This window comes from Bubalus kerabau, chromosome 19 (genome assembly GCF_029407905.1).
Source record: "Bubalus kerabau isolate K-KA32 ecotype Philippines breed swamp buffalo chromosome 19, PCC_UOA_SB_1v2, whole genome shotgun sequence".
NCBI classification, from domain to species: Eukaryota; Metazoa; Chordata; class Mammalia; order Artiodactyla; family Bovidae; genus Bubalus; species Bubalus kerabau.
Genome location: NC_073642.1, coordinates 13,265,908 through 13,288,015, shown reverse-complemented (window position 1 = coordinate 13,288,015; position 22,108 = coordinate 13,265,908). Strand labels below are relative to the sequence as shown.

General features: G+C 41.5%; 1 long non-coding RNA gene across 1 annotated transcript in view; it reads left to right on the top strand.

Moving 5' to 3' along the window:
* The first annotated feature begins 3,279 nt into the window (after positions 1 to 3,279).
* Positions 3,280 to 22,108, top strand: part of LOC129633808 (uncharacterized) — a 41,511-nt gene continuing 22,682 nt past the window's right edge. Inside the window, exon 1 of the long non-coding RNA XR_008705311.1 lies at positions 3,280 to 3,611. This is a non-coding gene — a long non-coding RNA (uncharacterized LOC129633808). The remainder of the gene's footprint in view (positions 3,612 to 22,108) is intronic.

Sequence of the window (22,108 nt, the reverse complement as noted above, 5' to 3'; positions counted from 1 at the left end):
TAGCTGAATTAGAAAAACAACTATTTACAGAGATAAACATTTTTATGGAAATTGGCTAAACACTATACCCCAGACTATTTTTCTCCCTTCCTTTACCATCAGTTAAAAGAATAACAGAGTGAGAATGTCTGGAAGTGTAAAGTCTCCTAGAGTTATTAAGAAAGCAGTCTGACTGATAAGCAGAAATATTCAGTGAGGTTTAATTTCAGTGTAGTGTCTCCTCTCTAGGTTAAAAAAGCTAAGTTGCATTGAAGAGAGTCCTGTTGTATTAATTTCTGTGACTGCTGTAACAAATGACCATAAATTTAGTGGCTTAAAGTAATACAAATGTATCTTACAGTTCTGGAGGCTAGAAGTTTGAAATGATCTCACTTAGGCTAAAGTCAAGGGCTCAGCAGGGCTGGGTTCCTCCTGGAGGCTCTAGGGATAGATTCTTTCCTTGCCTTTTTCAGTAACTAAAGGCTGCTCCAGTATTGTGGCTCCTGCACCCCTTCTTCCATCCTTCCTTTTAAAGATTTTTTTAAAATGAGGACCTAGTTTAAAGTCTTCATTCAATTTGTTACAATATTGCTTCTGTTTTATGTTTTGACTTTTTGGCCTCAAGGCAAGTGGGATTTTTAGCTCCCGCTGAAACTTCAGTACTTTGGCCACCTCATGCACAGAGTTGACTCATTGGAAAAGATTCTGATGCTGGGAGGGATTAGGGGCAGGAGGAGAAGGGGACGACAGAGGATGAGATGGCTGGATGGCATCACCGACTCGATGGACGTGAGTCTCAATTGAACTCCGGGAGTTGGTGATGGACAGGGAGGCCTAGCATGATGTGATTCGTGGGGTCGCAAAGAGTCAGACATGACTGAGCGACTGCACTGAACTGAGGGATTGAATCTACACCCCCTGCGTTGGAAGGTGAAGACTTCACCACTGGGACCACCAAGGAAGTTGCCTTTCCTCTGTATCTGAAGCTAGCGATATTGGGAAGGGTTTTTCTCACTCTGCCATCTTTTCTTGATGTGTTTTCCAAGTCCTTCTCCTATTCTTAGGGACTCACTCTTGTAAATTTTTTGGCCCCACTTGGATAATCTGGAATAATCTCCATATTTCAGGCCAGTTGATTAGTGACTTAATGACATCTGTAATCTGAAATCACTTGCCATGTAGTCTAACATATGTTCAGGTTCTAGAGATGAGGATGTAGATATTCATGAGGTGTTGTTAATCTGCCTATCACATCCACTAAGGTTTTCTACTCTAAATTAACCAGTTTGGGTAAGAGTACATTTCTATTTTTTTTTTCTTGGAGATTCTGTCATGTATACTTATTTTCAAAACAGAATTTCTTATACTTGTTACACCTGTACATTTACACATGCATGCACACATACACACATGATCGCATTCCTGATTTATTCAGAGTATCACTGAAAAACAATAGTGTGTGGAAAAAACCCACATCCCATGTATAATGGAACAACCTCCTTAATAATGGCCCAAATGCAGCATGAGTTGATATAAAGAACATCAAACTAGAAATCAGAAAGTCCATGTTCCTGACCTGAATCTGCCCTTTAATAAACTTTAATATAAAACTTTATTAGTAGTAATAATTAGGCTCTGTAGAGAGTCATGGGCATTTGTTTATCTCAAAGGTATTCTCCATCATAGGGCTTCCCTGTTGGCTCAGTGGTAAAGAACCCACTTGCCAATGCAGGAGATGCAGGTTTGACCTCTGGGTCGGGAAGACCTCCTGGAGAAGAAAATGGCTATCCACGCCAATATTCTTGCCTGGGAATTCCCATGGACAGAGGAGCCTGGTGGGCTATAGTCCATGGGGTTGCAAAAGAGTTGGACATGACTTAGTGACTAAACAACAGCATTTTTCATTGTGAAATTCCATTAAGGAGCCTCATGACCAGTGAATACTCAGCTCCAGAGGGAAAGGATGGAAGGAAGATAAATCCACCCTAAATTTAACAATTTAGCAGAAAAGAAATTCTTTTACTTGGTAGTGAAATCAGGTGGCCTTAGCCTACAGTAGCTTGAAGTGAGGCTTCTAGTTCCCGGTCAGAGATTAAGGCCAGGTCATGGTGGTAAGAGCACCAAATCCTATCCACTAGACCAGCAACAAGGTCCTGGCTCCTTGGCTTTGCAGAAAAAAATTCCCAAAGAGATGGGAAGTAGTGAAACCAGTGAAGTGTTTATTAGGAGGAACAGAGTACAGTATGTGTGGATAGGCACGTGGGTGGACCTAGAGAGAGTCTTATGGGCCATCTCCTCTGAGTTTCCTGTGGCCAATCATTTTGATTTGGCTGGTCTTGAGGCTGTCTTTGGTATACCTCAGGAAATTCCCATGTGTGCGCATGTATCTCTTAGCCAAGATGGATTCTGGTAAAGAGGCTCATGGGTAGTTGACATCACTTACTATGAAGTGACAAGTGATGCCTCCCCCCCGTTTCTAACCTCTGAGGAAACTTTCTACACATGTGTAGTCGGGGAGGTCTCCTTAACTTCGAGAATAAGAAATATGTAGTATTTTATCTCTTACCTGGGCAGGGCCCAGTCTCCTTCATCATCCTGCTTTTATGGAATTTCTATTATTTTGGAGGTTTTGTTCACAGAGCGGGGAAAGTGTTCAGCCTGGGGCCCATGTATCTCCTACCTTAGTGGGGCCTGGATAGGAAGCTCATCTCAGCGGAGTAAGAGCCAAACTCCCAAACTCTAATTCTTGACTTTATCACTAATGCTAATTGTTGAAATATTGAATGCAAAATTGCAATACACCCTAACGCAGTTTCTCCGCTAAAGCAATAGGATGAAATATTTAGGAATAGAACCTAAACACTGGCACAGGGCATAAAATGTTTGCATTATTTTAAGCTCTTGGCATGGGATTAGCCGATCTGGTTATGTAACAATACTGCCTCAGTGTTCAATTAAAGTGGACATTGAAACTAATCATTAGATGTCATTTGGGTTCATAGTTCCCCAATGCTCAGTTTCAATTATCAGTGTTAGACTTGTCTCCTATAAATTCAGAAAATTACAAGTTGGCAATCATAATTACATAATTCTTTTGGAACAAGCTGTCAAAAAGCAGCTTAAAACTAAAATTTAAACTGATTGGTTTGTGAAATTTTCCTCTCTGGATTTGGGCCATGATTGGATTGTAGTAATTGATCATTTTATTGATAGTATATTTAAATTAATAGTATATTTAAAGTCGAATTCCTCCTCACACTCGGAAATGATTATGTCAGAACTAGAAACCATAAAGCTAGAAATTGTATAATAATAGAAAGACCAATTAAGCTGTGAGTTGCAGAGGCAGGTTTGAATCTGCTCAAACCTAAAAACAGCAATGGCAACTTGTAGATTTTCTTTTCTTCCTGAGCCTGATCTCTGAGTCTGTTTTCTATTAATATCAGTGAGTTGCAGAGAACTAAGTCTGCCGAAGAGGTATTAGGTGTGCACATTTGGAAATGCACATATGCTTTTCAACAAATAGACAACAGGTCAGGCTAATGAGAAGCATTCGCCTGAAGAATTCATCACGTTTCAATAGGTTTTCACACTGACGTGAAGGACTACGTTAGTCATCATTTGCCACAAAGGTGAGTTTATGCAATTTTGCATTTTAGTACTTGATGAATGAAGGGTCCACCGTTGGCATACACTCTTGCCACCTACTATCCTTTCAGATGTAAATTTAGCCCGGATTAGTATCCTGGAGGATTTGTTTTTAATGTTGGACCAAGAGAAAAGTTAACTTCCTAGCTGTGGGAACTAAAGTCAGATAATTTTGCTGTGCCTTGGATTTCTGTGTGGATTAAAATTTAAAAAGTGGGGATTTTTGTATGGATAAAAACTAGCAATTTCATGCAGATAAAGAGTAGAGCAGGGGAGAGAGGGACTAAGAGAGAGATGCCAGCTGTTTAAGCAATTTGGAAAAGTGCAAGGTATTTTTTAATCATTATTAGAGATGATACTTTTTTTGCTAATTTAGAATAATCTATGTTTAATATGTAGATTTCTGCATTGTGAAGTAATTCCAGGTTATACATGAACTTCATTTTTCTCTAATCCTTTCAACTTCTTGCCTGGATTTCTTGTTCTGTTAATGTCAGTCAGGGTTTCCCCTCCTCTGTATTTAAGATTAGAATTAGAACACCACTGTCCCACCCACCCTCACCTACCTTGCTCTCCCACACCTACCACTCCCTCCTACCAGAGACAACACTTCCTTACTCTCTTGGGTCCTACCTACGGGTTCCTGGGCTCCATGTCCTTCTCTTTCTTATGCTGAAATACATCTAGAAAAAATGCTTTCTAAGAAAGAATATGCAGAAGGTAAAGTATTTGAGCCCTTTACCTTCTGAAAGTGCATTTATTTGGCATTCACATGTGTCCAGGGTTCAAAGGTTATAGGTCAGTGCTGGTTTCACAGTAATTCTCCCTTTGGAATTCTGAAGGCATTGAGTCCAGTGGCTGACATGAAGTGGGCTCCCTAGCTAACTAGTCAAAGCTATGGTTTTTCTAGTAGTCATGTATTGAGGTGAAAGTTGGACCATGAAGAAAGCTGAGCGCCAAAGAATTGATGCTTTTGAACTGTGGTGTTGGAGAAGACTCTTGAGAGTCCCTTGGACTGCAAGGAGATCCAACTAGTCAATCCTAAAGGAAATTAGTCCTGAATATTCATTGGAAGGACTGATGCAGAAGCTCCAGTACTTTGGCTACCTGATGTGTAGAACTGACTCATTGGAAAAGACTCTCATGCTGGGAAAGATTGAAGGCAGGAGGAGAAGGGGATGACAGAGGATGAGATGGTTGGATGGCATCACCAACTTGATGGACATGAGTTTGAGAATGCTCCAGGAGATGGTGAAGGACAGGGAAGCCTGGTGTGCTGCAGTCCATGGGGTAGCAAAGAGTCGGACATGACTGAGAGACTGAACTGAATTTTTTCCCTAGCCATCTATTTTTAAAAATCATCTTGTCAAACCTGAAGACAGTAGAATGTTCTTTTTTTAATTTAAATTTGTATCTGTCTTCCTGAGTCATCTATTTCTTCCATGTCAGTTCCTCTGTCACATTGCTTGCTTTCCTCATGGGTCTGTGGATTCATTTTTGATTCTACTTAGTTTGGAATGAAGCATTGGATTGACTGTTCTAGGCAAGAGCTGTGGGTTTCTTCTGCTAATGTGTCTTTGAAAGGAAATCTCTGTGAATCTGGGAAGAGGGTGCCTGGCCGCAGTATGCTTTAGTTCAAGTAGGCAGATTCCGTTATAGATTGTGAGTCTTCCCAAATTCCAGAATCAGGAAAACATTGTTCTGGGCTTGCCAATGCTATGCTATGCTAAATCACTTCAGTTGTATCCTGCTCTGTGCGACCCCATAGACGGCAGCCCACTAGTCTCCCCTGTCCCTGGGATTCTCCAGGCAAGAACACTGGAGTGGGTTGCCATTTCCTTCTCCAATGCATGAAAGTGAAAAGTGAAAGTGAAGTCGCTCAGTCGGGTCCGACTCTTAGCGACCCCATGGATTGCAGCCTAACAGGCTCCTCCGTCCATGGGATTTTCCAAGCAAGAGTACTGGAGTGGGGTGCCATTGCCTTCTCCGGGACTTGCCAATACCACACTGTAAATGTCAATGCCACTAATAGCTAACACTTAACAGCCACTAATCTAAATATTTTAAACATGATAATTAATTAGTCTTCAAAAGAACTGTGAGGTAGTACTATTATTATCCCCCACATTAGGAAACAGAAGCTCAGAGGGTTAAGGAAATTGTTCAGGGTCACATGGCTTGTAAGAAACAGAGCTGAACTTTATATCCAGCCAGTCTGGCTCCAGAACATGTGCTACCTCAACTCTCTTTAGAAATTTCATGTATTCTCAAAAGAGAAACCAGCAGCTTATAAACTGAGATCATGCTGGTGTGTGTCTCTGTTTAAACTTCCTGTGAATTTCCCTCTTCCTTGACCCTCTTCCCATGCCCCTTTAATATCCTGTCAGCTCCAAGCTGAGCTATTTGAAGGATGCCAAAGGCAAAATAATTCCCTTCTCCACTCCACTGCTGTGGATGACCCCACTGGTGCACTCTCCTGTCCAGCATTCCTCTCCCCCTTGGTGCTGCTGCGTTCCATTCATTGAGACGCTTCTCTTCAGCTTTCATCTGCAAAGGTTCTTCCTCCACTCTCTCAGCTCTCGTTTGTTTACTCTCATCTGTATTAGGCTTTCATGTTATTAACCTCTCATGACAGCTGAGTCATTCTATCATGTTCAATTAATCAGAGTTTTTAAATTTAATTTTTATTTTATATTGGACTATATTACAAAGCTATGTTAGTTCAAGCATACAGCAAAGTGATTCAGTTATACATATACATATAGCCATTCTTTTTCAGATTCTTTTTCCATGTAAGTTATTATAGAATATTGAGTATTCTCCAGTATGTCCTTGCTGATAAAGACAACTATTATATGATATCACTTATATACGGAATCTACAAAATGATACAAATGAATTTATTTGTATCATAGACTTCAAAAACAAATTTATGATTGCCAAAAGGGAAAGGCAGGGGGGCATAAATTGGGAGTTGAAATTAATACATACACACTGCTATGTATAAAACAGTTAATAAGATTTTATGAAACCTGATTAAGCACGAAGTTTTGGCCCTTATCATATTTATCTGCTCAAATGCTGTAAAACAAACTATCAATTAACATTATGATATAATCTTTCTAAACTAATAATTAGCTTTGATTAATCCAACTGAGTATAGTAACAAAGACTGGAATGTATTTTCCTGTTTTCAGTATGTCTAGACTTAAAATTCATGCTTTGACATATCTAAAAGCCAAGGTGTATGTATCTGAAGACACTTGAACTTTTATTCTGAATGGGTACTTATTGTGAAAATGTATTTAATTTCCACTAGTTCCATCCATAATTTTTGAATACTGACTAGGGATTTATACAGAGTGAAGTAAGCCAGAAAGAAAAACACCAATACAGTATACTAACACATATATATGGAATTTAGAAAGATGGTAACAATAACCCTGTGTACGAGACAGCAAAAGAGACACTGATGTATAGATCAGTCTTATGGACTCTGTGGGAGAGGGAGAGGGTGGAGAGATTTGGGAGAATGGCATTGAAACATGTATAATATCATGTATGAAACGAGTCGCCAGTCCAGGTTCTATGCACGATACTGGATGCTTGGGGCTGGTGCACTGGGACGACCCAGAGGGAAGGTATGGGGAGGGAGGAGGGAGGAGGGTTCAGGATGGGGAGCACGGGTATACCTGTGGCGGATTCATTTCGATGTTTGGCAAAACTAATACAATATTGTAAAGTTTAAAAATAAAATAAAGTTAAAAAAAAAAAAACCTAAGTGAGTCTTGAGGATCTAAGAAAAGATAAATTATCTGCCTTTTAAAGCCTCGTATTTGTGTGGAAAAGTTTAACTCTAGGTCTATTTCACAGGTTTTAGAAATAGGTTTTACTAACATAATACAAATTAATATTTTAAAATTTAAACCTCCTTTTTGTTACCTAAAAAGGAACCAGTGAAGTCAGTTGTTAGATATTTCAAGTCACTGAGTATCATTCTTTCCTATGAGAGAGATATCAGTGGAATTTTAGCCAGAAACTTGACTGAAAGTCAATGGCACCTCTTTGCATTTATCACTGCCAGGTTTGCTCTGCGTATTTTTGGTATTCGCCATGCATTGTTAACAGTGATTGTCATGTAATTAAATCACTGCTCATCACAAGAGCCTGTTTTTATGCTGAGATAAGCATCAGAAGTCTGCTGCAGGACCCCTAGATCAATAAAGATGTTCCCAGTAGGATTACAAAGAGGCTGGGGTTGAGCAGGGCACCAGAATTAATTAGAAATGATTTCTCTTTTTCTTTCTACTTTCAATATATTTTTAATTGTTTTTCCATTTTCAGTGGGCTCTACCTGCCTCTTAAAAAAAAATCCTGTGCTGATGCTCAATCACTTCCATCCAGACATCTGTAGAAACTGAGCTCTTAATCTTTTTCACTTTTTCAGTCATATTCCCAACCTGCAGCTTAGTTTACTCCTAGTGATCCCAGGGTTTCATCATTTTTAAAGAAACTTTGGAACTAGAGATGGCCATCCAATTTCAGAAAGCCACTTGAACCTGCCGGGGTCCAGCCCCGGCTGATCCAGGGTATTCGAAGCGGGGACGGCGTCGGCGACCTATTTATATTTTTTTATTCATCAAAGATTCAAAGAGTAATAGAATAAGGATAGCTCAGTGAGGAAATTCAGTGGAGAAAAGAAGCTGAGTGGCTTGGTTTACGCGGAAAATCAATATAACCCGTGACACCAGGTTAGCTCTGACCACGGAGGCCGCAGGCGCCCTCTCGAATAGCGGAAGGTGCCCCACCTTAGACACCTTCTCGAGTGGGTCTTAGAAGCCCAGGAAAATAAATGGTCGCAGAGGACATCCACGCTCCAGATGGACGCTCAGCCGGAAGTTAAAGGGAAGAATGACATGGGGAGACCAAGTTTCAGTGAACAAGGCCCGCACTTTATTTTCCAAAGTAGTTTTTATACCTTAAGGTATGCATAGAGGATAATGGGGGAAGGGGTAGAGTCATGCAGCAAGCCAGGCTTTCTTCCTGCAAACTTATCATATGCAAAAGTTCAGGTGATTGACATCATCTTCTGGCCCGGAGGCCTGTTAACATTTTAAGAAACTTATCTTTCTCTAAAGGTGATTATTCCAAAGTCAGGCGCCAGCCTTTCAAAAAGCATTGGACAAAGCGGCATTTTACATTTCTATACACCCATTATATCAATCAATACACTGCCAAGGACACAGTAGGTAAGGAGTATGGAGACTTAGCAGCAAACATTGGCCCAACAAGTGAAAAACCCTTTACCAATACAATTTCTAATCAATCTTTTAACTACTCAAAGGAATCTGTGTTTAGGCAGTTTAGAACATCTCCTGCCTCTCACAGTTGGGAGGCTCTGAACAATCACATGTGGCCGGAAAAACCCATTCAGGCAGGCTAGAGGATTTCCAAAGGAGTTTGTAGGTTGAAACACTGTCACATCCAGGAATTATTAACTGGAGCTGTAAGCTAACTCTCTTTTCAGAGAGAGGTAGTGGGGGACAGCCCCCCGTAAAGTCAGAGGTGTAGGTGAAAGCACAAAGCAGAAAGTAGGCAGACTCTGGTTTTGGGGGTAGATGCTCGAGAATTTCCAGGGGGACTCCTGAGGCTCGATCCCGCCTTTGCGTATGCCGAGCCTCCTTCCTCATGACCTTTGTCATGGGTGGAGTGCCTCACGCTGGCTCTCAGCAGTGATAGAATTCCAGTTGAGCTATTCCAGATCCTCACTCAATATGCACTATGCCGGCTCCCAGCATGAACCCTCAAACACAAGCTTTGAAATGCAGGTCAGTTTCTTTATTTAGTTGCAATGTGCTTGAGAAAATGCAATGTCCAGTTTTTAGAAGTAGCAATGTATTCTAAAATAAACAAATCCAAGTCAAACGTTAAGTTTTAAAAAAACAGAAAAGGAACCTTCTTAGTCTTCAATCCAGGAAGTATGACATTCTCCCAGTGAGTAGTATGTGAAAGAAGTAGGAACACAAGAGCTTGGTCTCTAAACTGCAAACACTGAATACTGAGTAACAGGTGTATTCCTGTGCTGCTGGGCATGCTGGAACAATCAGTTCCTTTATTCTTAATTTCAAGGATTGTTAGAATTCCTGGCTTCAGAAATGGGCACCAGACATCACTGAGGTAACAGCTGTAGGAAGTGGTATTGGTGGGGAAAGAGAGGTAATGGTATTCAAAGAGTAAAAGGTGATGGGACTATTTCCAGGAATTGAGAAACAGCCTTTACATAAAAGAAGAGAAAAAGGAAATGATCAAATATTCCAAAACAAGAAGGAGTAAGTGATCTATTAATGGTGACCCAAAGGATGTCACTGCTGCTGCTGCTGCTAAGTCGCTTCAGTCGTGTCCGACTCTATGTGACCCCATAGACGGCAGCCCACCAGGCCCCGCTGTCCCTGGGATTCTCCAGGCAAGAACACTGGAGTGGGTTGCCATTTCCTCCTCCAATGCATGAAAGTGAAAAGTGAAAGTGAAGTCGCTCAGTCGTGTCCGACTCTTAGTGACCCCATGGACAAGGATGTCACAGTAAGATTCAATTACCAAGTGCACGAGGTCATAGCTGGTCCTTGACAGAGCAATTGAGTGACAGGGTGGTAACTCTGATGCCTCTTGCATCCACTGGGCTTCAGTAAGTAAATCATGAATTCATTCTTTCCAACACCACAAACTTTTTTGATAGCATTGAAGAGGGCTATCATATCTTCTTTTCCACCTGAATTCAGAAACCACCAAGAAATAGACAGAGGAGTCAAATAAATGGAGATAAAAATAGATACTTTATACCACTGTTGAAGAATGAGGCCAAGTGGGCTTCCTCATATTGAACCCCAGAATTAACTAGACTTTTCCAGCCAGCCCCAGAAAATGTTGGATACCAGAGGCCTCCTGAACATGGGCATAGCCTACTCCTCTAAGACTTGGGGTGAAGAGAAGCAAAGAAAATCCCCATTCTCAGCAGGAAAGGTGATGCCAAAGACAAAGAGAGGAAATGGATCTGAGTGGCTGGCTTCCTTCCTGCTCCCTGGGGAGGGGTGTTGATAGAGACTTGGGTCAGAACCACTGCTCTAAACAGCTCTCTTCAATGCAGTCTCTTCAGCAGTGACCTTGGGCAAGGACTCTCCCTATAAGGAGCAACTCCATGGACTAGGATTGACTTCAAGGACATCAGATCAAACCAGTCAATCCTAAAGGAAATCAACCCTAAATATTCATTGGAAGGACTGATGCTGAAGCTCCAATACTTTGGCCATCCTGATGGGAAGAGCTGACTCATTGGAAAAGATCCTGTTGCTGGGAAAGAGAGATGGCAAAAGGAGAACCGGGCAGCAGAGGATAAGATGGTTAGATAGCATCACCAACTCAAGGGAAGTGAATTTCAGCAAATTCCGGGAGCTTTGAAGGACAGGGAGCATGGCCTGCTGCAGTCCATGGGGTCGCAAAGAGGTGGACAAGACTTAGTAACTGAGCAACTATGGGCTAGGAGGTTTCCCTGGTGGCTCAGTGGTGAAGAATCCATCTGCTAGTGCAGGAGACATGGATTCCATCCTGGGTTGGGAAGATCCCCTGGAGAAGGAAGTGGCAACCCACTCCAGTACTCTTGCTGGGAAAATCCCATGGACAGAAGAGTCTGGAGGGCTACATTCCATGGGGTCGCTAAGAGTCAGACACGACTAAGCAAATAAAAAAACAACAAGTATGGACTAGAAGACATACATATAGAGATTCCTGCCAGGCAGGAACTGGATCTAGTCCATGCTTTCAAGGAACTTATAGTCCAGTATGAAAAATAGAGCAATAAATAAGCAACAATAATTTTTTAAAAAGCAATAATAACACAAATGATCAACTTTCTTTTCCAGTAAGTGAAGCATGTTGGTGTAAGGTACCTGGCTCCAACCTAACTTTCCAGTCCCACATAATAGCAATCTCCCAGAAATGTGTGTGTGTGTGTGTGTGTGTGTGTGTGTGTGTTAGTCAATCAGTCATGTCCGACTTTTTGTGACCCCATGGACTGTAGCCCACCAGGCTTCTCTGTCCATGGGATTCTCTAAACAAGATTACTGGAGTAGATTGCCATTCCCTTCTCCAGATGATCTTCCCAACTCAGGGATCAAACCCTGGTCTCCTTCATTGCAGGTAGATTCTTTACCATTTGAGCTACAGGTTAAGTCCTTAGAAACGTGTTTGACTCCATTCAAACTGCACTGCTTTTTTATCCTAAACACATTGCTTGTCTGCATCTAGCAGAGCCTCCTCTCTCTCTCCCATTGGCAATAAGTTATTTTTAGTGTTTTTTCCCATATCCCAATTCTTTTTTATTTATGTATTTTTAAATTAATCTTTATTAGAGTACAGCTGCTTTACAATGTTGTGTTAGTTTTTGCTATACAGCAAAGTGAATCAGCTCTATGTTTACATATATCCCATCTTTTTTGGACTTCCTTCCTATTTAGGTCATCACAGAGCACTGAGCAGGGTGCCCTGTGCTAGACAGTAGGTTCTTGTTAATTATCTATTTTATACATAGTGTCAATATGTATACGTGTCTGTAGGATGCCCCAAGTGCTACCTATCATTCTTCCAAATGACCAGACTCTGTCATTTGCTAATGTGTAAGAAATATTGTTAGCCTTTTTTCTCAACATCATGCTCTTTCTATTGAGTAAAAAATTACTTTATTGAACATTTAGGCTGTTAGCATCTAGAAAAAGATGATTAAACTCTGTATTTAAAAAAATAGTGCATATATGTCAATCCCAACCTCCCAATTCATCCCCTGCTTTCCCGCTAGGTTCAGTTCAGTTGCTCAGTTGTGTCCGACTCTTTGTGATCCCATGGACTGCAGCACACTAGGCCTCCCTGTCCATCGTCAACTCCCAGAGTTTACTCAAACTCATGTCTATTGAGTTGGTGACGCCATTCAACCGTCTCACCCTCTGTCGTCCCCTTCTCCTCCTGCCCCCAATCCCTCCCAGCATCAGGGTCTTTTCCAATGAGTCAGTACTTCGCATCAGGTGGCCAAAGTATTGGAATTTCAGCTTCAGCATCAGTCCTTCCAATGAATATTCAGGATTGATCTCCTTTAGGATGGACTGGTTGGATCTCCTTGCAGTCCAAGGGACTCTCAAGAGTCTTCTCCAACACCACAGTTCAAAAGCATCAATTCTTCGGTGCTTAGCTTTCTTTATAGTCCACCTCTCACATCCATACATGACTACTAGGAAAACCATAGCTTTGACTAGATGGACCTTTGTTGGCAAAGTAATGTCTCTGCCTTTTAATATGCTCTCTAGGTTGGTCGTAACTTTTCTTCCACGTAGCAAGTGTCTTTTAATGTTTGTTCTGTATGTCTGTGTCTCTATTTCTGCTTTGTAAATAAGATCATCTATACCATTTTTCTGGATTCCACATATGTGCATTAATATATGCATATCTCACTTCTTTAAGAAAGTGTTCTGATCCCCATAACTGTGCATAAGCCTTTCAGCTTTTGACCTCATACATCAGCTTGTTCCTTTTCGATGGCAGCTATGTTCCTCCACGTTATATTTTAACAATGCGTATAGTCACCCACTCCAGTGTTCTTGCCTGGAGAATCCCAGGGACAGTGGAGCCTGGTGGGCTGCCGTCTATGGGGTCGCACAGAGTTGGACACGACTGACGTGACTTAGCAGCAGCAGCAGCAGCATAGTCACCTCATCTCTATTTGAATTGTGGTACCCTCTCAGCTTTGCAGGTGGACATACAGTAGGAACGTTAATTTTAACAGAATGAAGCTAAATGGAACGTGAGCACTGCCTAGATGTAGTTCATTCATTTATGTTCATTCATTCCATTAGCTGGTCAACACTTATGAGAGTCTGCTTCCCCGCCGAGTCTTGTAGCTAGGTGTTATGAAGACAAAATGATGTAGGTATAAGGTAGTTCTGCCTTTCCAATAGGAAAATTGAAAATAATATTCAATCCTTCAGGGTGTTTATCTGCAGCTGACATTTAGTAAGTTTCTTTTAAGGGAATTGTAACACCCTCCGTGGAACTCCAAGTCCAGGGCCAACCAGTGGAAAGAAGATGGTCCCAGGACACCTCTCCTTTTATGACTTAGCAGACTCTTACCAACTTGTCACTTCTCTTTCTGTGTGCTCAGACGTCCCCCATCCAAAGCAGGAGGTAGATAACCATATGGCCAGAGAAACTTTCCAAACCTGAGGGAGGCCTCATCTTTCAAGGCAGAGTTGCAAGTGCCGTTTCCCATTTGAAGGTCTTTCAATTTAGAAGGTGGCAGATTTGTTGTCAAAGGGAATTCAGCTTTTCTGAAAAGTTCCAAGGGAGTATGGAGTTTCATTAACTTGCTCTCTGCAGTCTTCAGATCATCCCTTTGTAGGCTCAATTTACTTGGTGTTTTGTACTTTTCTTGAAACAAAACATTTCGTTTTGCTGTAGAGGCCCTGAATGGCCTTTGAGCTACCGATTGCCTTTTGGCTGAATGAAATCTCTAAGCTGTGTGGCAGGATTTCTAAAGGACACAGGCCTTAAACCTGCCAAGCTATCAGTAGAGTAGGGCAAAAAAATAAAAGTGAGAGGGGCTTCTCACTTACTCAAAATGGTATTTATAACTAACCTTCAGCACAGACCACCTTGTTCACTGTGAGAAACTTATATTTGCAGAGTTTGGATCCACCATCCTTCTCCATTCCCCATCTTAGACCTGTGTAATGCTTGCTTTTGTCCTGCAAAATAGAATTGCTTCTTCTCTTTCTGCAAACAATTTTGCTCTCCAAGGACCATGATGTAGGGTCTCAAGCAAATCATGCTAGCCAGCCTGCAGGTCCTTGGTAGTGGTTTGGGCAGTGACTTTCAGTGTGATGAGGTCTTCCTGGTCCCTGAGAGAGAGTATATCATCCATATCTGACATTCTCCACATTCAATCAGTTTACTCAGTTTTGTTTGTTCATTACAATCTGTGGTTTTTAAATTTTGAGGAATTGGAAAATACCCTCTCATGTGCTTCCTTTTGTCTGTAGAGTGTTACTGTCTATTCAGCATAGGTGAAGGAATGAATCAGGATCAGAAGTTTTCCTTGCTTTCATATGTAGGCATTCAGGAGAGCTGTTTGATTTTTATTTCCATTGGCTAGGTTGGAAGGAGGCACTGGCAGCAATCTTGTCCTCCAAGTGGACAACATCAGCCTATGGAATAAAATCCAGCGGAGGTGGCAGCTGTGAGCCATGAGCTTTTGGCTCCATCTGGAACTCAAGGTCGAATCATCCCCTATTCCCAGTGACTGACCCAGTGATTTACCATTTTGCGTAATTTACATCGTGTTTAGATTCTTTCACTAGGACGTGAATCTTGACCACTGATATGATAGTGAAGAACTACTTTCTTCTACTAATTTGCAGGCCTTGATTACATGCACAATTGAACATTAATTCAAGTTTGCTGGATATTTCAGTTTCTCATTTTCAATGGTTTCTTCATGGTCTTTACCCATATTTGACAATTTTTACTTTTTGTTTTGTCATAACATCTTATATATTTAGAGTATTAGCTCCTTTTCTGTCATATATGTAGCAATTTTTTGCCTAAATTATCATATGATTTTGACTTCAATAGGTTTTCTTGGCAAACATTTGTCTTATGTGTTCTGCCTTTGGCACTGTGTTGGGGGCGAGGGGTTAAAAAGAAAGTCCTCCCTACTCCAGGATTATTTCAAATTCAGCATAAAAATAAAATTTAAAAATCAGTAGCATTATTCCATACTGGGGATAATCAGACAATGAAATAAAAGCCAAGATTTTTAAAAAATATCAACACAAGCTACAAAGTGACTAGAGTTTAAACTAACAAAGAATGAATAATCATTATGCGAAAAATCCTAAAAGAAATAAAGAGCATAAAGAAATGTTTGATTAAATGAAGAGATAAAGTATATTCTTTGATTGGAAAACTTAGTAATGAATTTAATATCAGTATTCATTGATATTAAGAATTGTAACATTGGTTACAAAGTGGTTGATATTTTCTAATGGGCTTTTCATGTATTAACATTTATATTACTCATTAACTCTATGTAGAACCTTAGAGTGGGTACTTTATGAGGTTGGAGAGTATGAAGCCAAGAATTTAAGATGGGAGTGATGGCTGAGGAGGAATTAAAAAATAAGAGAGTATATTGTACAGACCAGTGGGTGGTAGTGAGCCATGAACTGAGGGGTATTTATGTATTATGTTTGTTGCTGAGGTCCAAAAGCAAAAACGAAAAGAATGAAGTAAGATAAGGTAGTAAAAATGCAAACCTATATTATTTTCTAGTGCTTCAAATGCTTTGTTTTTATTTGGTGTAAATTGCAAAATGTCTCCACTTTCTTCAGTTCTCTCTTTCTTCCCCTTAAAATTTAATCAATTGCCTACATTTATTTTTTTGGATATCCCTTCTTTCCCACTATTTTAAAATGCCAACTTTATTGTATAATACTTACATATCTGTTTCTGCTTTTTTGTTCTGTTCCAACAATCAGTCTGTCTTTTTTACACCGTGAACATCTTTAAGTTATATCAACTTTATGTAGGCCTTTGGGCTTCCCATCAGTTACCAGTTCTCATGAACACTATCTTCAAAATGTTTATCAAATCCTTTCCTTTCCATTTCCAGTGCCCTCGCCTTGGGTAATTATACTACCACCTTTCTCCTGGATTACTGCATAGTCCACTATTTAATCTCACTGTGTCCATTCTTCATCCATTCCAAACCATTCTTCACAAACTGGAAAAAAAATAAACTCCTTAAACCATGAATTATATCATGTGCTTCCCTGTTCAGAGCCCTTGGGGACACGGTCACAGCACTCAGCCTTTATTTCATTTTACATGGTTGACGCATGGCCCCCACTTACTATGATCTCCATGCCTACCCCGTGTCTGGCTCTGGAGTTCCACGTTTTGACCACACTGGACCCCTTTAGTTTCTTGACTGTGCCCAGATCTTTACATGGCAGGACCTTAAGACCGTTTTCTTTCTACTAGTAACTCTCGCCCTTCCCACCCCTTGACCCGGGTTAAATACCACTCTCACCAGTAAGACTGATATTTCAGGCTGCACGAGGAACACACCAGGCCAGTGACACCATCTGAGTGCCAAAGTGAGTGGTGTCCTCTGGTTTGGAGGACGCCAACAGATCACCAGGTGCTACCTCTCCACGCCTGCAGCTTTCTTTTAAAGCATGGATTAGAGTTCAGTTCAGTTCAGTTCAGTCACTCAGTCATGTCCAACTCTTTGCGACCCCATGAATCACAGCATGCCAGGCCTCCTTGTCCATCACCAACTCCCGGAGTTCACTCAAGCAACTTGTAATTAACTATTCATAACATTTGTGTCATTATTTTTTGTACTACCTTCCCCCCCCACCCTACAATCAAGAAGATTGTAGACTTCTTGAACTCAGGAAACATGCCCATTCTCTCCCTTCATCCCCTAAACAAAATTCACAATCAAGTATTCACTTAATGCATGATTGACATATGATGGTCATGTCAACCTATGTCAGTCTTCATTTTAGAAAGTCCCAAGCTATCTACCCAACTTACTCTTCCACATAATATTTTTTGAAGATATTTTTCATGCTCTGAAATATCCTACTGGAATTTTATTACATTTATAAATTATTTGGGAATGATTTGTGATCTTTACAATATTAATCTCTCAATATGCGAACATGACATAATATTTTATAGTTTTATTCATGTGAGTTCCACACATTTCCTATAAGGGATTATTCACACTTTATTTAATATTTATGGTCCCAATTGGATGCACTCTTTTTTGGAGGGAGAGGGTTCTTTTTCTTATTCTATTTCCAAAGCAGATACATTTCTCATACAGGAAATTACCGGTATTTTGTATATACTTTTTAATTGAAAATATATTTAAATCAATTATTTTAATGACCTCAGTAGATCTTACTGAATTTTTTACTTAGACAATCATATGGTCTACAGCGTTTTTTTAATCCCTTTCATTATTAGAGTTGTTATTCTTCATTTATATTTAATTTAGCAGTTATTATTTACACAAGAATTCTAAACAACATCAGTTAAATGGGGTAGGTAATTGTCATGTCTCTAAGCTCTTGCCTGGAAAATCCATGGACAGAGGAGCCTGGTAGGCTGCAGTTCATGGGGTCGCTAAGAGTTGGACAGGACTGAGCGACTTCACTTTCACTTTTTACTTTCATGCATTGGAGAAGGAAATGGCAACCCACTCCAGTGTTCTTGCCTGGAGAGTCCCAGGGATGGGGGAGCCTGGTGGGCTGCCGTCTATGGGGTCGCACAGAGTCGGACATGACTGAAGTGACTCAGCAGCAGCAGCAGCATGGCTGATTAACAGTGTGTGATAGTTTCAAGAGCTCAGCCAGCCACACACCTGTGTCCACTCTCTCCTAAACTCCCCTCCCATCCAGGCTGCCGCATGACGTTGAACAGAGTTCCCCGTGCCAGACAGTAGGTCTTTGTTGGGTATTCATTTTAAATATAGCAGTATGTACATGTCCATCCCAAACTCCCTAACTACCCTTTCCCCCCACCCACTCCCCGACTCCCACCGAGAACCATAAGTTAGTTCTCTAAGTCTGAGAGTCTGTTTCTGTTTTGTAAATAAGTTCATTTGTATCATTTCTTTTTAGATTCTGCATATAAGAGGTGTGTGCAATATTTCTCCTTGCCCGTCTGACTTACTTCACTCAGGATGACAATCTCTAAGACCATCCATGTTGCTGCAATGGCATTATTTCATTCTTTTTAATGGCTGAGTAACATTCCACTGTATATATGCACCACATCTTCTTTTTCCATTCCTCTGTTGATGGGCATTTAGGTTGCTTCCATGTCCTGGCTGTTGTAAACAGGGCTTCAATGAACACCGGGCTGCATGGATCATTTCAGACCGTGTTTTTCTCCGGATACAAGCCCAGGAGTGGGACTGCAAGGTCACATGATAGCTCTATTTTTATTTTTTTAAGGAACCTCGAAACTGTTTTCCGTAAGCCTAATGGGTAGTTTTCCACCTTTTTGGAGCTGTAGTCTAGTGGGCCCCAGAGAACGTCAGTCAATATTGGCCTCCTTGGTATTCCATGGCCTACAATGCAAGTGTATTGAATGCTTTGCCACATACTGATCTTTTCATTACAATTTTTTTCTGATTCTGCTACACTTTAAGAAAGGGCTATTCCTTAGATATTCATTTTACAAATAAGATGGCTGAAGAAAAACACTGTTACAAGTCCCACATAGAGGGGTACTTGAGCTTATGATTATTAATTCTGAGATACAAATGCATCTTCCCATCTGCTGAGTCCCCTGAGCCATTACAAAGTTAAATATAAGGGGCTTCCCTGGTGGGGCAGTGGTTAAAACTTCACCTTTCAATGCAGGGGGCACAGGTTCAATCCCTGGTCAGGGAGCTAAGATCTACACGCCTCAAGGCCAAAAAAACCAAAACATAAAACAGAGGCAATATTGAAACACAATCAAGAGTAAGTTTTAAAAATGAAATATGCATATTTCCTTGAAATGTAGGTGGTTTTACTGTCCTATGTTCTTACTCGTTCACCTCCTCTCATGTGGGTCTAAAAAGTATTCAGAAAATTATTTAGAGAGTTATACCTCCTTGATCATTTTTGTCATAGGGAACTGAATCTCTTTTCTTGCTTATTATGAAAAAAGTTGTGTGTGTGTGTGTGTGTGTGTGTATACACACTCTGATAAAAAAAAAAAATAACAAACAAACATAGCCATCTTACAAGGCAGAAATAGTCCATCATCCTTGGGTGCCTAAATTAAATCACATGAGATGTGGGTAGCCCACTCCTGCCATTATTTATAATTGTATGGACCCAACGCTCCCTCCTTTCCCCTCCCTGGGAAGTTGGCAATGTTCCCCGTCTCAGGCCTGGGCGTCTGCCACCCCAGCGGCCACCCCAGAATCATCCCTCGCTTTCGCAGGTCTCTGTTCATGGAGCCGCTGGTGGGAGCACTCCAAGGCCAGATGCTCCTCGAGAGGCAAGCCTGCTTCTGTCCGCTGTCAGGAGCCTTCAGAAATCACACCCTCCTCAGAGGAAGTCAGAATGGCAACAGGAAAAATAAGTAAAACCTATTATAAAACAGTTGTCCAAGAACCTGGCCACAGCGCAGGGTAGCGATCGATACGCTGTGAAGGTTAAATCTATTTTCACACTGTGTTCTATTTCACACTTTAATGGTGTTTTAATGTGTCTGTCACTGAGCCCCTTCATGGGATGCCGGCAGAGTCTTTACAAAGGAGAAGGAACCCGGCTTTTCAAGCTTCTCTGTAACATCTTATTTACCGGCTGCGATCTGACGCTTCCTGTTCCCTTCCAGAGTGACAGCGGATCCAGTTCTTCCCCTCCACCCCTCTGACTCTGTGCTTTCACTCTCTTTCATATTCCTGATTTTGCAGGAGGTGTCGTTGGGCTCCTGTGAGTGACTCTGAGACACCCCCCTGCAAGGCTTTCCAAGACAAATACCAGCATCAAAGAGAGAGTGACAAAGTTAGGTGTCTGCCCCTTCCATCGTCAGTTGGCATCGTTCCTTTCACAGATGTCCCTGCTGGTCCATCTCACGTCTACCCTCTCCTGTCGGGGCTCTTCTGCTGGACCCCAGCTTTGTCTGTCTCTGCACACTACAGGTCCCAGAGCTCGTCTCAGTTAGGGGTCATGCCCCTACGTCCCCACCCTTAGGAGAGAAAATATCAATGATTTATTTACTTCCATCCTCAAAGAGATTTTTTTACCTTTACGCACTTTAAGCTATTAATACATAGTAGTATAGCAATTGAATCTGTTTCCTAGGGCTGCCATCATAAAGCACCATGAACCTGGTGGCCTGCAGCAACAGAAAGGTAGTCCCCCATAGATCTGGGGGTCAGAAGTCTGAAGTCAAGGGTTGGCAGGGCCCTGCTCTCTCTGCGGGCACTAGGGGAGAACCTGCTCCCTGCCATCATTTAACTTCTGGTCTGGCCAGAAATCCTTGGTTGTCCTTGGCTTGTTGACACCTCACTCCAATCTCTGCCTTTTGTCATCACACCTGGTGGCTAAGATGGTAGAGAATCTGCCTGCAGTGCAGGGGACCTGAGTTTGATCCCTGGGCGGGGGAGTTCCCCTGGGGAAGGAAATGGCAGCCCACTCCAGTATTCTTGCCTGGGAAATCCCATGGACAGAGGAGCATGGTGGGCTACAGTCCATGAGGTCGCAAAGAGTTGGACATGTCTGAACAACTAACACTTTCACTTTCAGTGTTCTCCCAAAGCATCTCTGGCTCTGTATTTTCTCTTCTCCTTTTAAAAAAATATTTATACTTTAGCTAATTTATTCATTTGGCTGCATCGAGTCTCAGTTGCGGCTTGCTGGGTCATCATTTTATCATGCGGGATCTTTGTTGCTGTGCATGGACTCTCTAGCTGTTTCACAGACTCAGTTGTGGCGTGCAGGTGTGGTTACTCTGTGGCATATAGGATCCTAGTTCCCCGCCCAAGGATCTCACCCACGTCCCCTGCATTGCAGGGTGGATTCTTAACCACCAGATCTCCAGGGAAGTCCCTTTTCTCTTCTCTGGAAGACACCAGTCATATTGTACTGGTGGCCTGCTCTACCCTACCAGGACCTCATCTGAACTAAGTGCTTCTTCAGTGGGCCTTGTTCCCAACCTTGGTCACATTCTGATGTTCTGGGAAGGAGGTGGGTTTGGAGAACACCACCTATGATGGTTAATTTCGTGTGTCAATCCGACTGGGCCATAGTGCCCACCTATGTGGTCAAATATTATTCTGGATGTTTCTGTAAGAATGTTTTTGGATGAGATTAACATTTACATCTGTGCCTTTTGAGTGAAACAAACTACCATCCATGACTGGGTGGGCCTCGTCCAATCAGTTGAAGGTCCCAATCAAACAAAAAATTGACCTCCCCCAAGCAAGAAGGAATCCTGCCAGCTGACTGCCTTCACACTTAAACTGCAGCACTGATACTTCCTGAGTCCGCAGGCTGCCAGATCTGCATATTTTGGAGTTGGTAGCTTTTATGCCTTCAGAATTACATGAGCCAAGTCCTTAAATCAATCTCTCTCTCCCTTCACACACACACATCCAGACACACACAAAGAAAGGAAAGACCTTTGAGGGTTTACAATAAACTTTTCCTTCCTTCCTTTTTTCCTTCTTTCTTTCTTTCCTCCCTTCCTTCTTTCTATCCTTCCAGAGTTTATTCAGGGAAAAGATATGGAAGTGGCATTAATGTAGACACTAAGAATATAAAATTTAATAGAATTTACCTCCAAACCAAAGATAATTAAGAAAGGCTTCCCTGGTGGCTCAGATGGTAAAGAATTTGCCTGCAGTGTGGAAGACCCGGGTTCCATC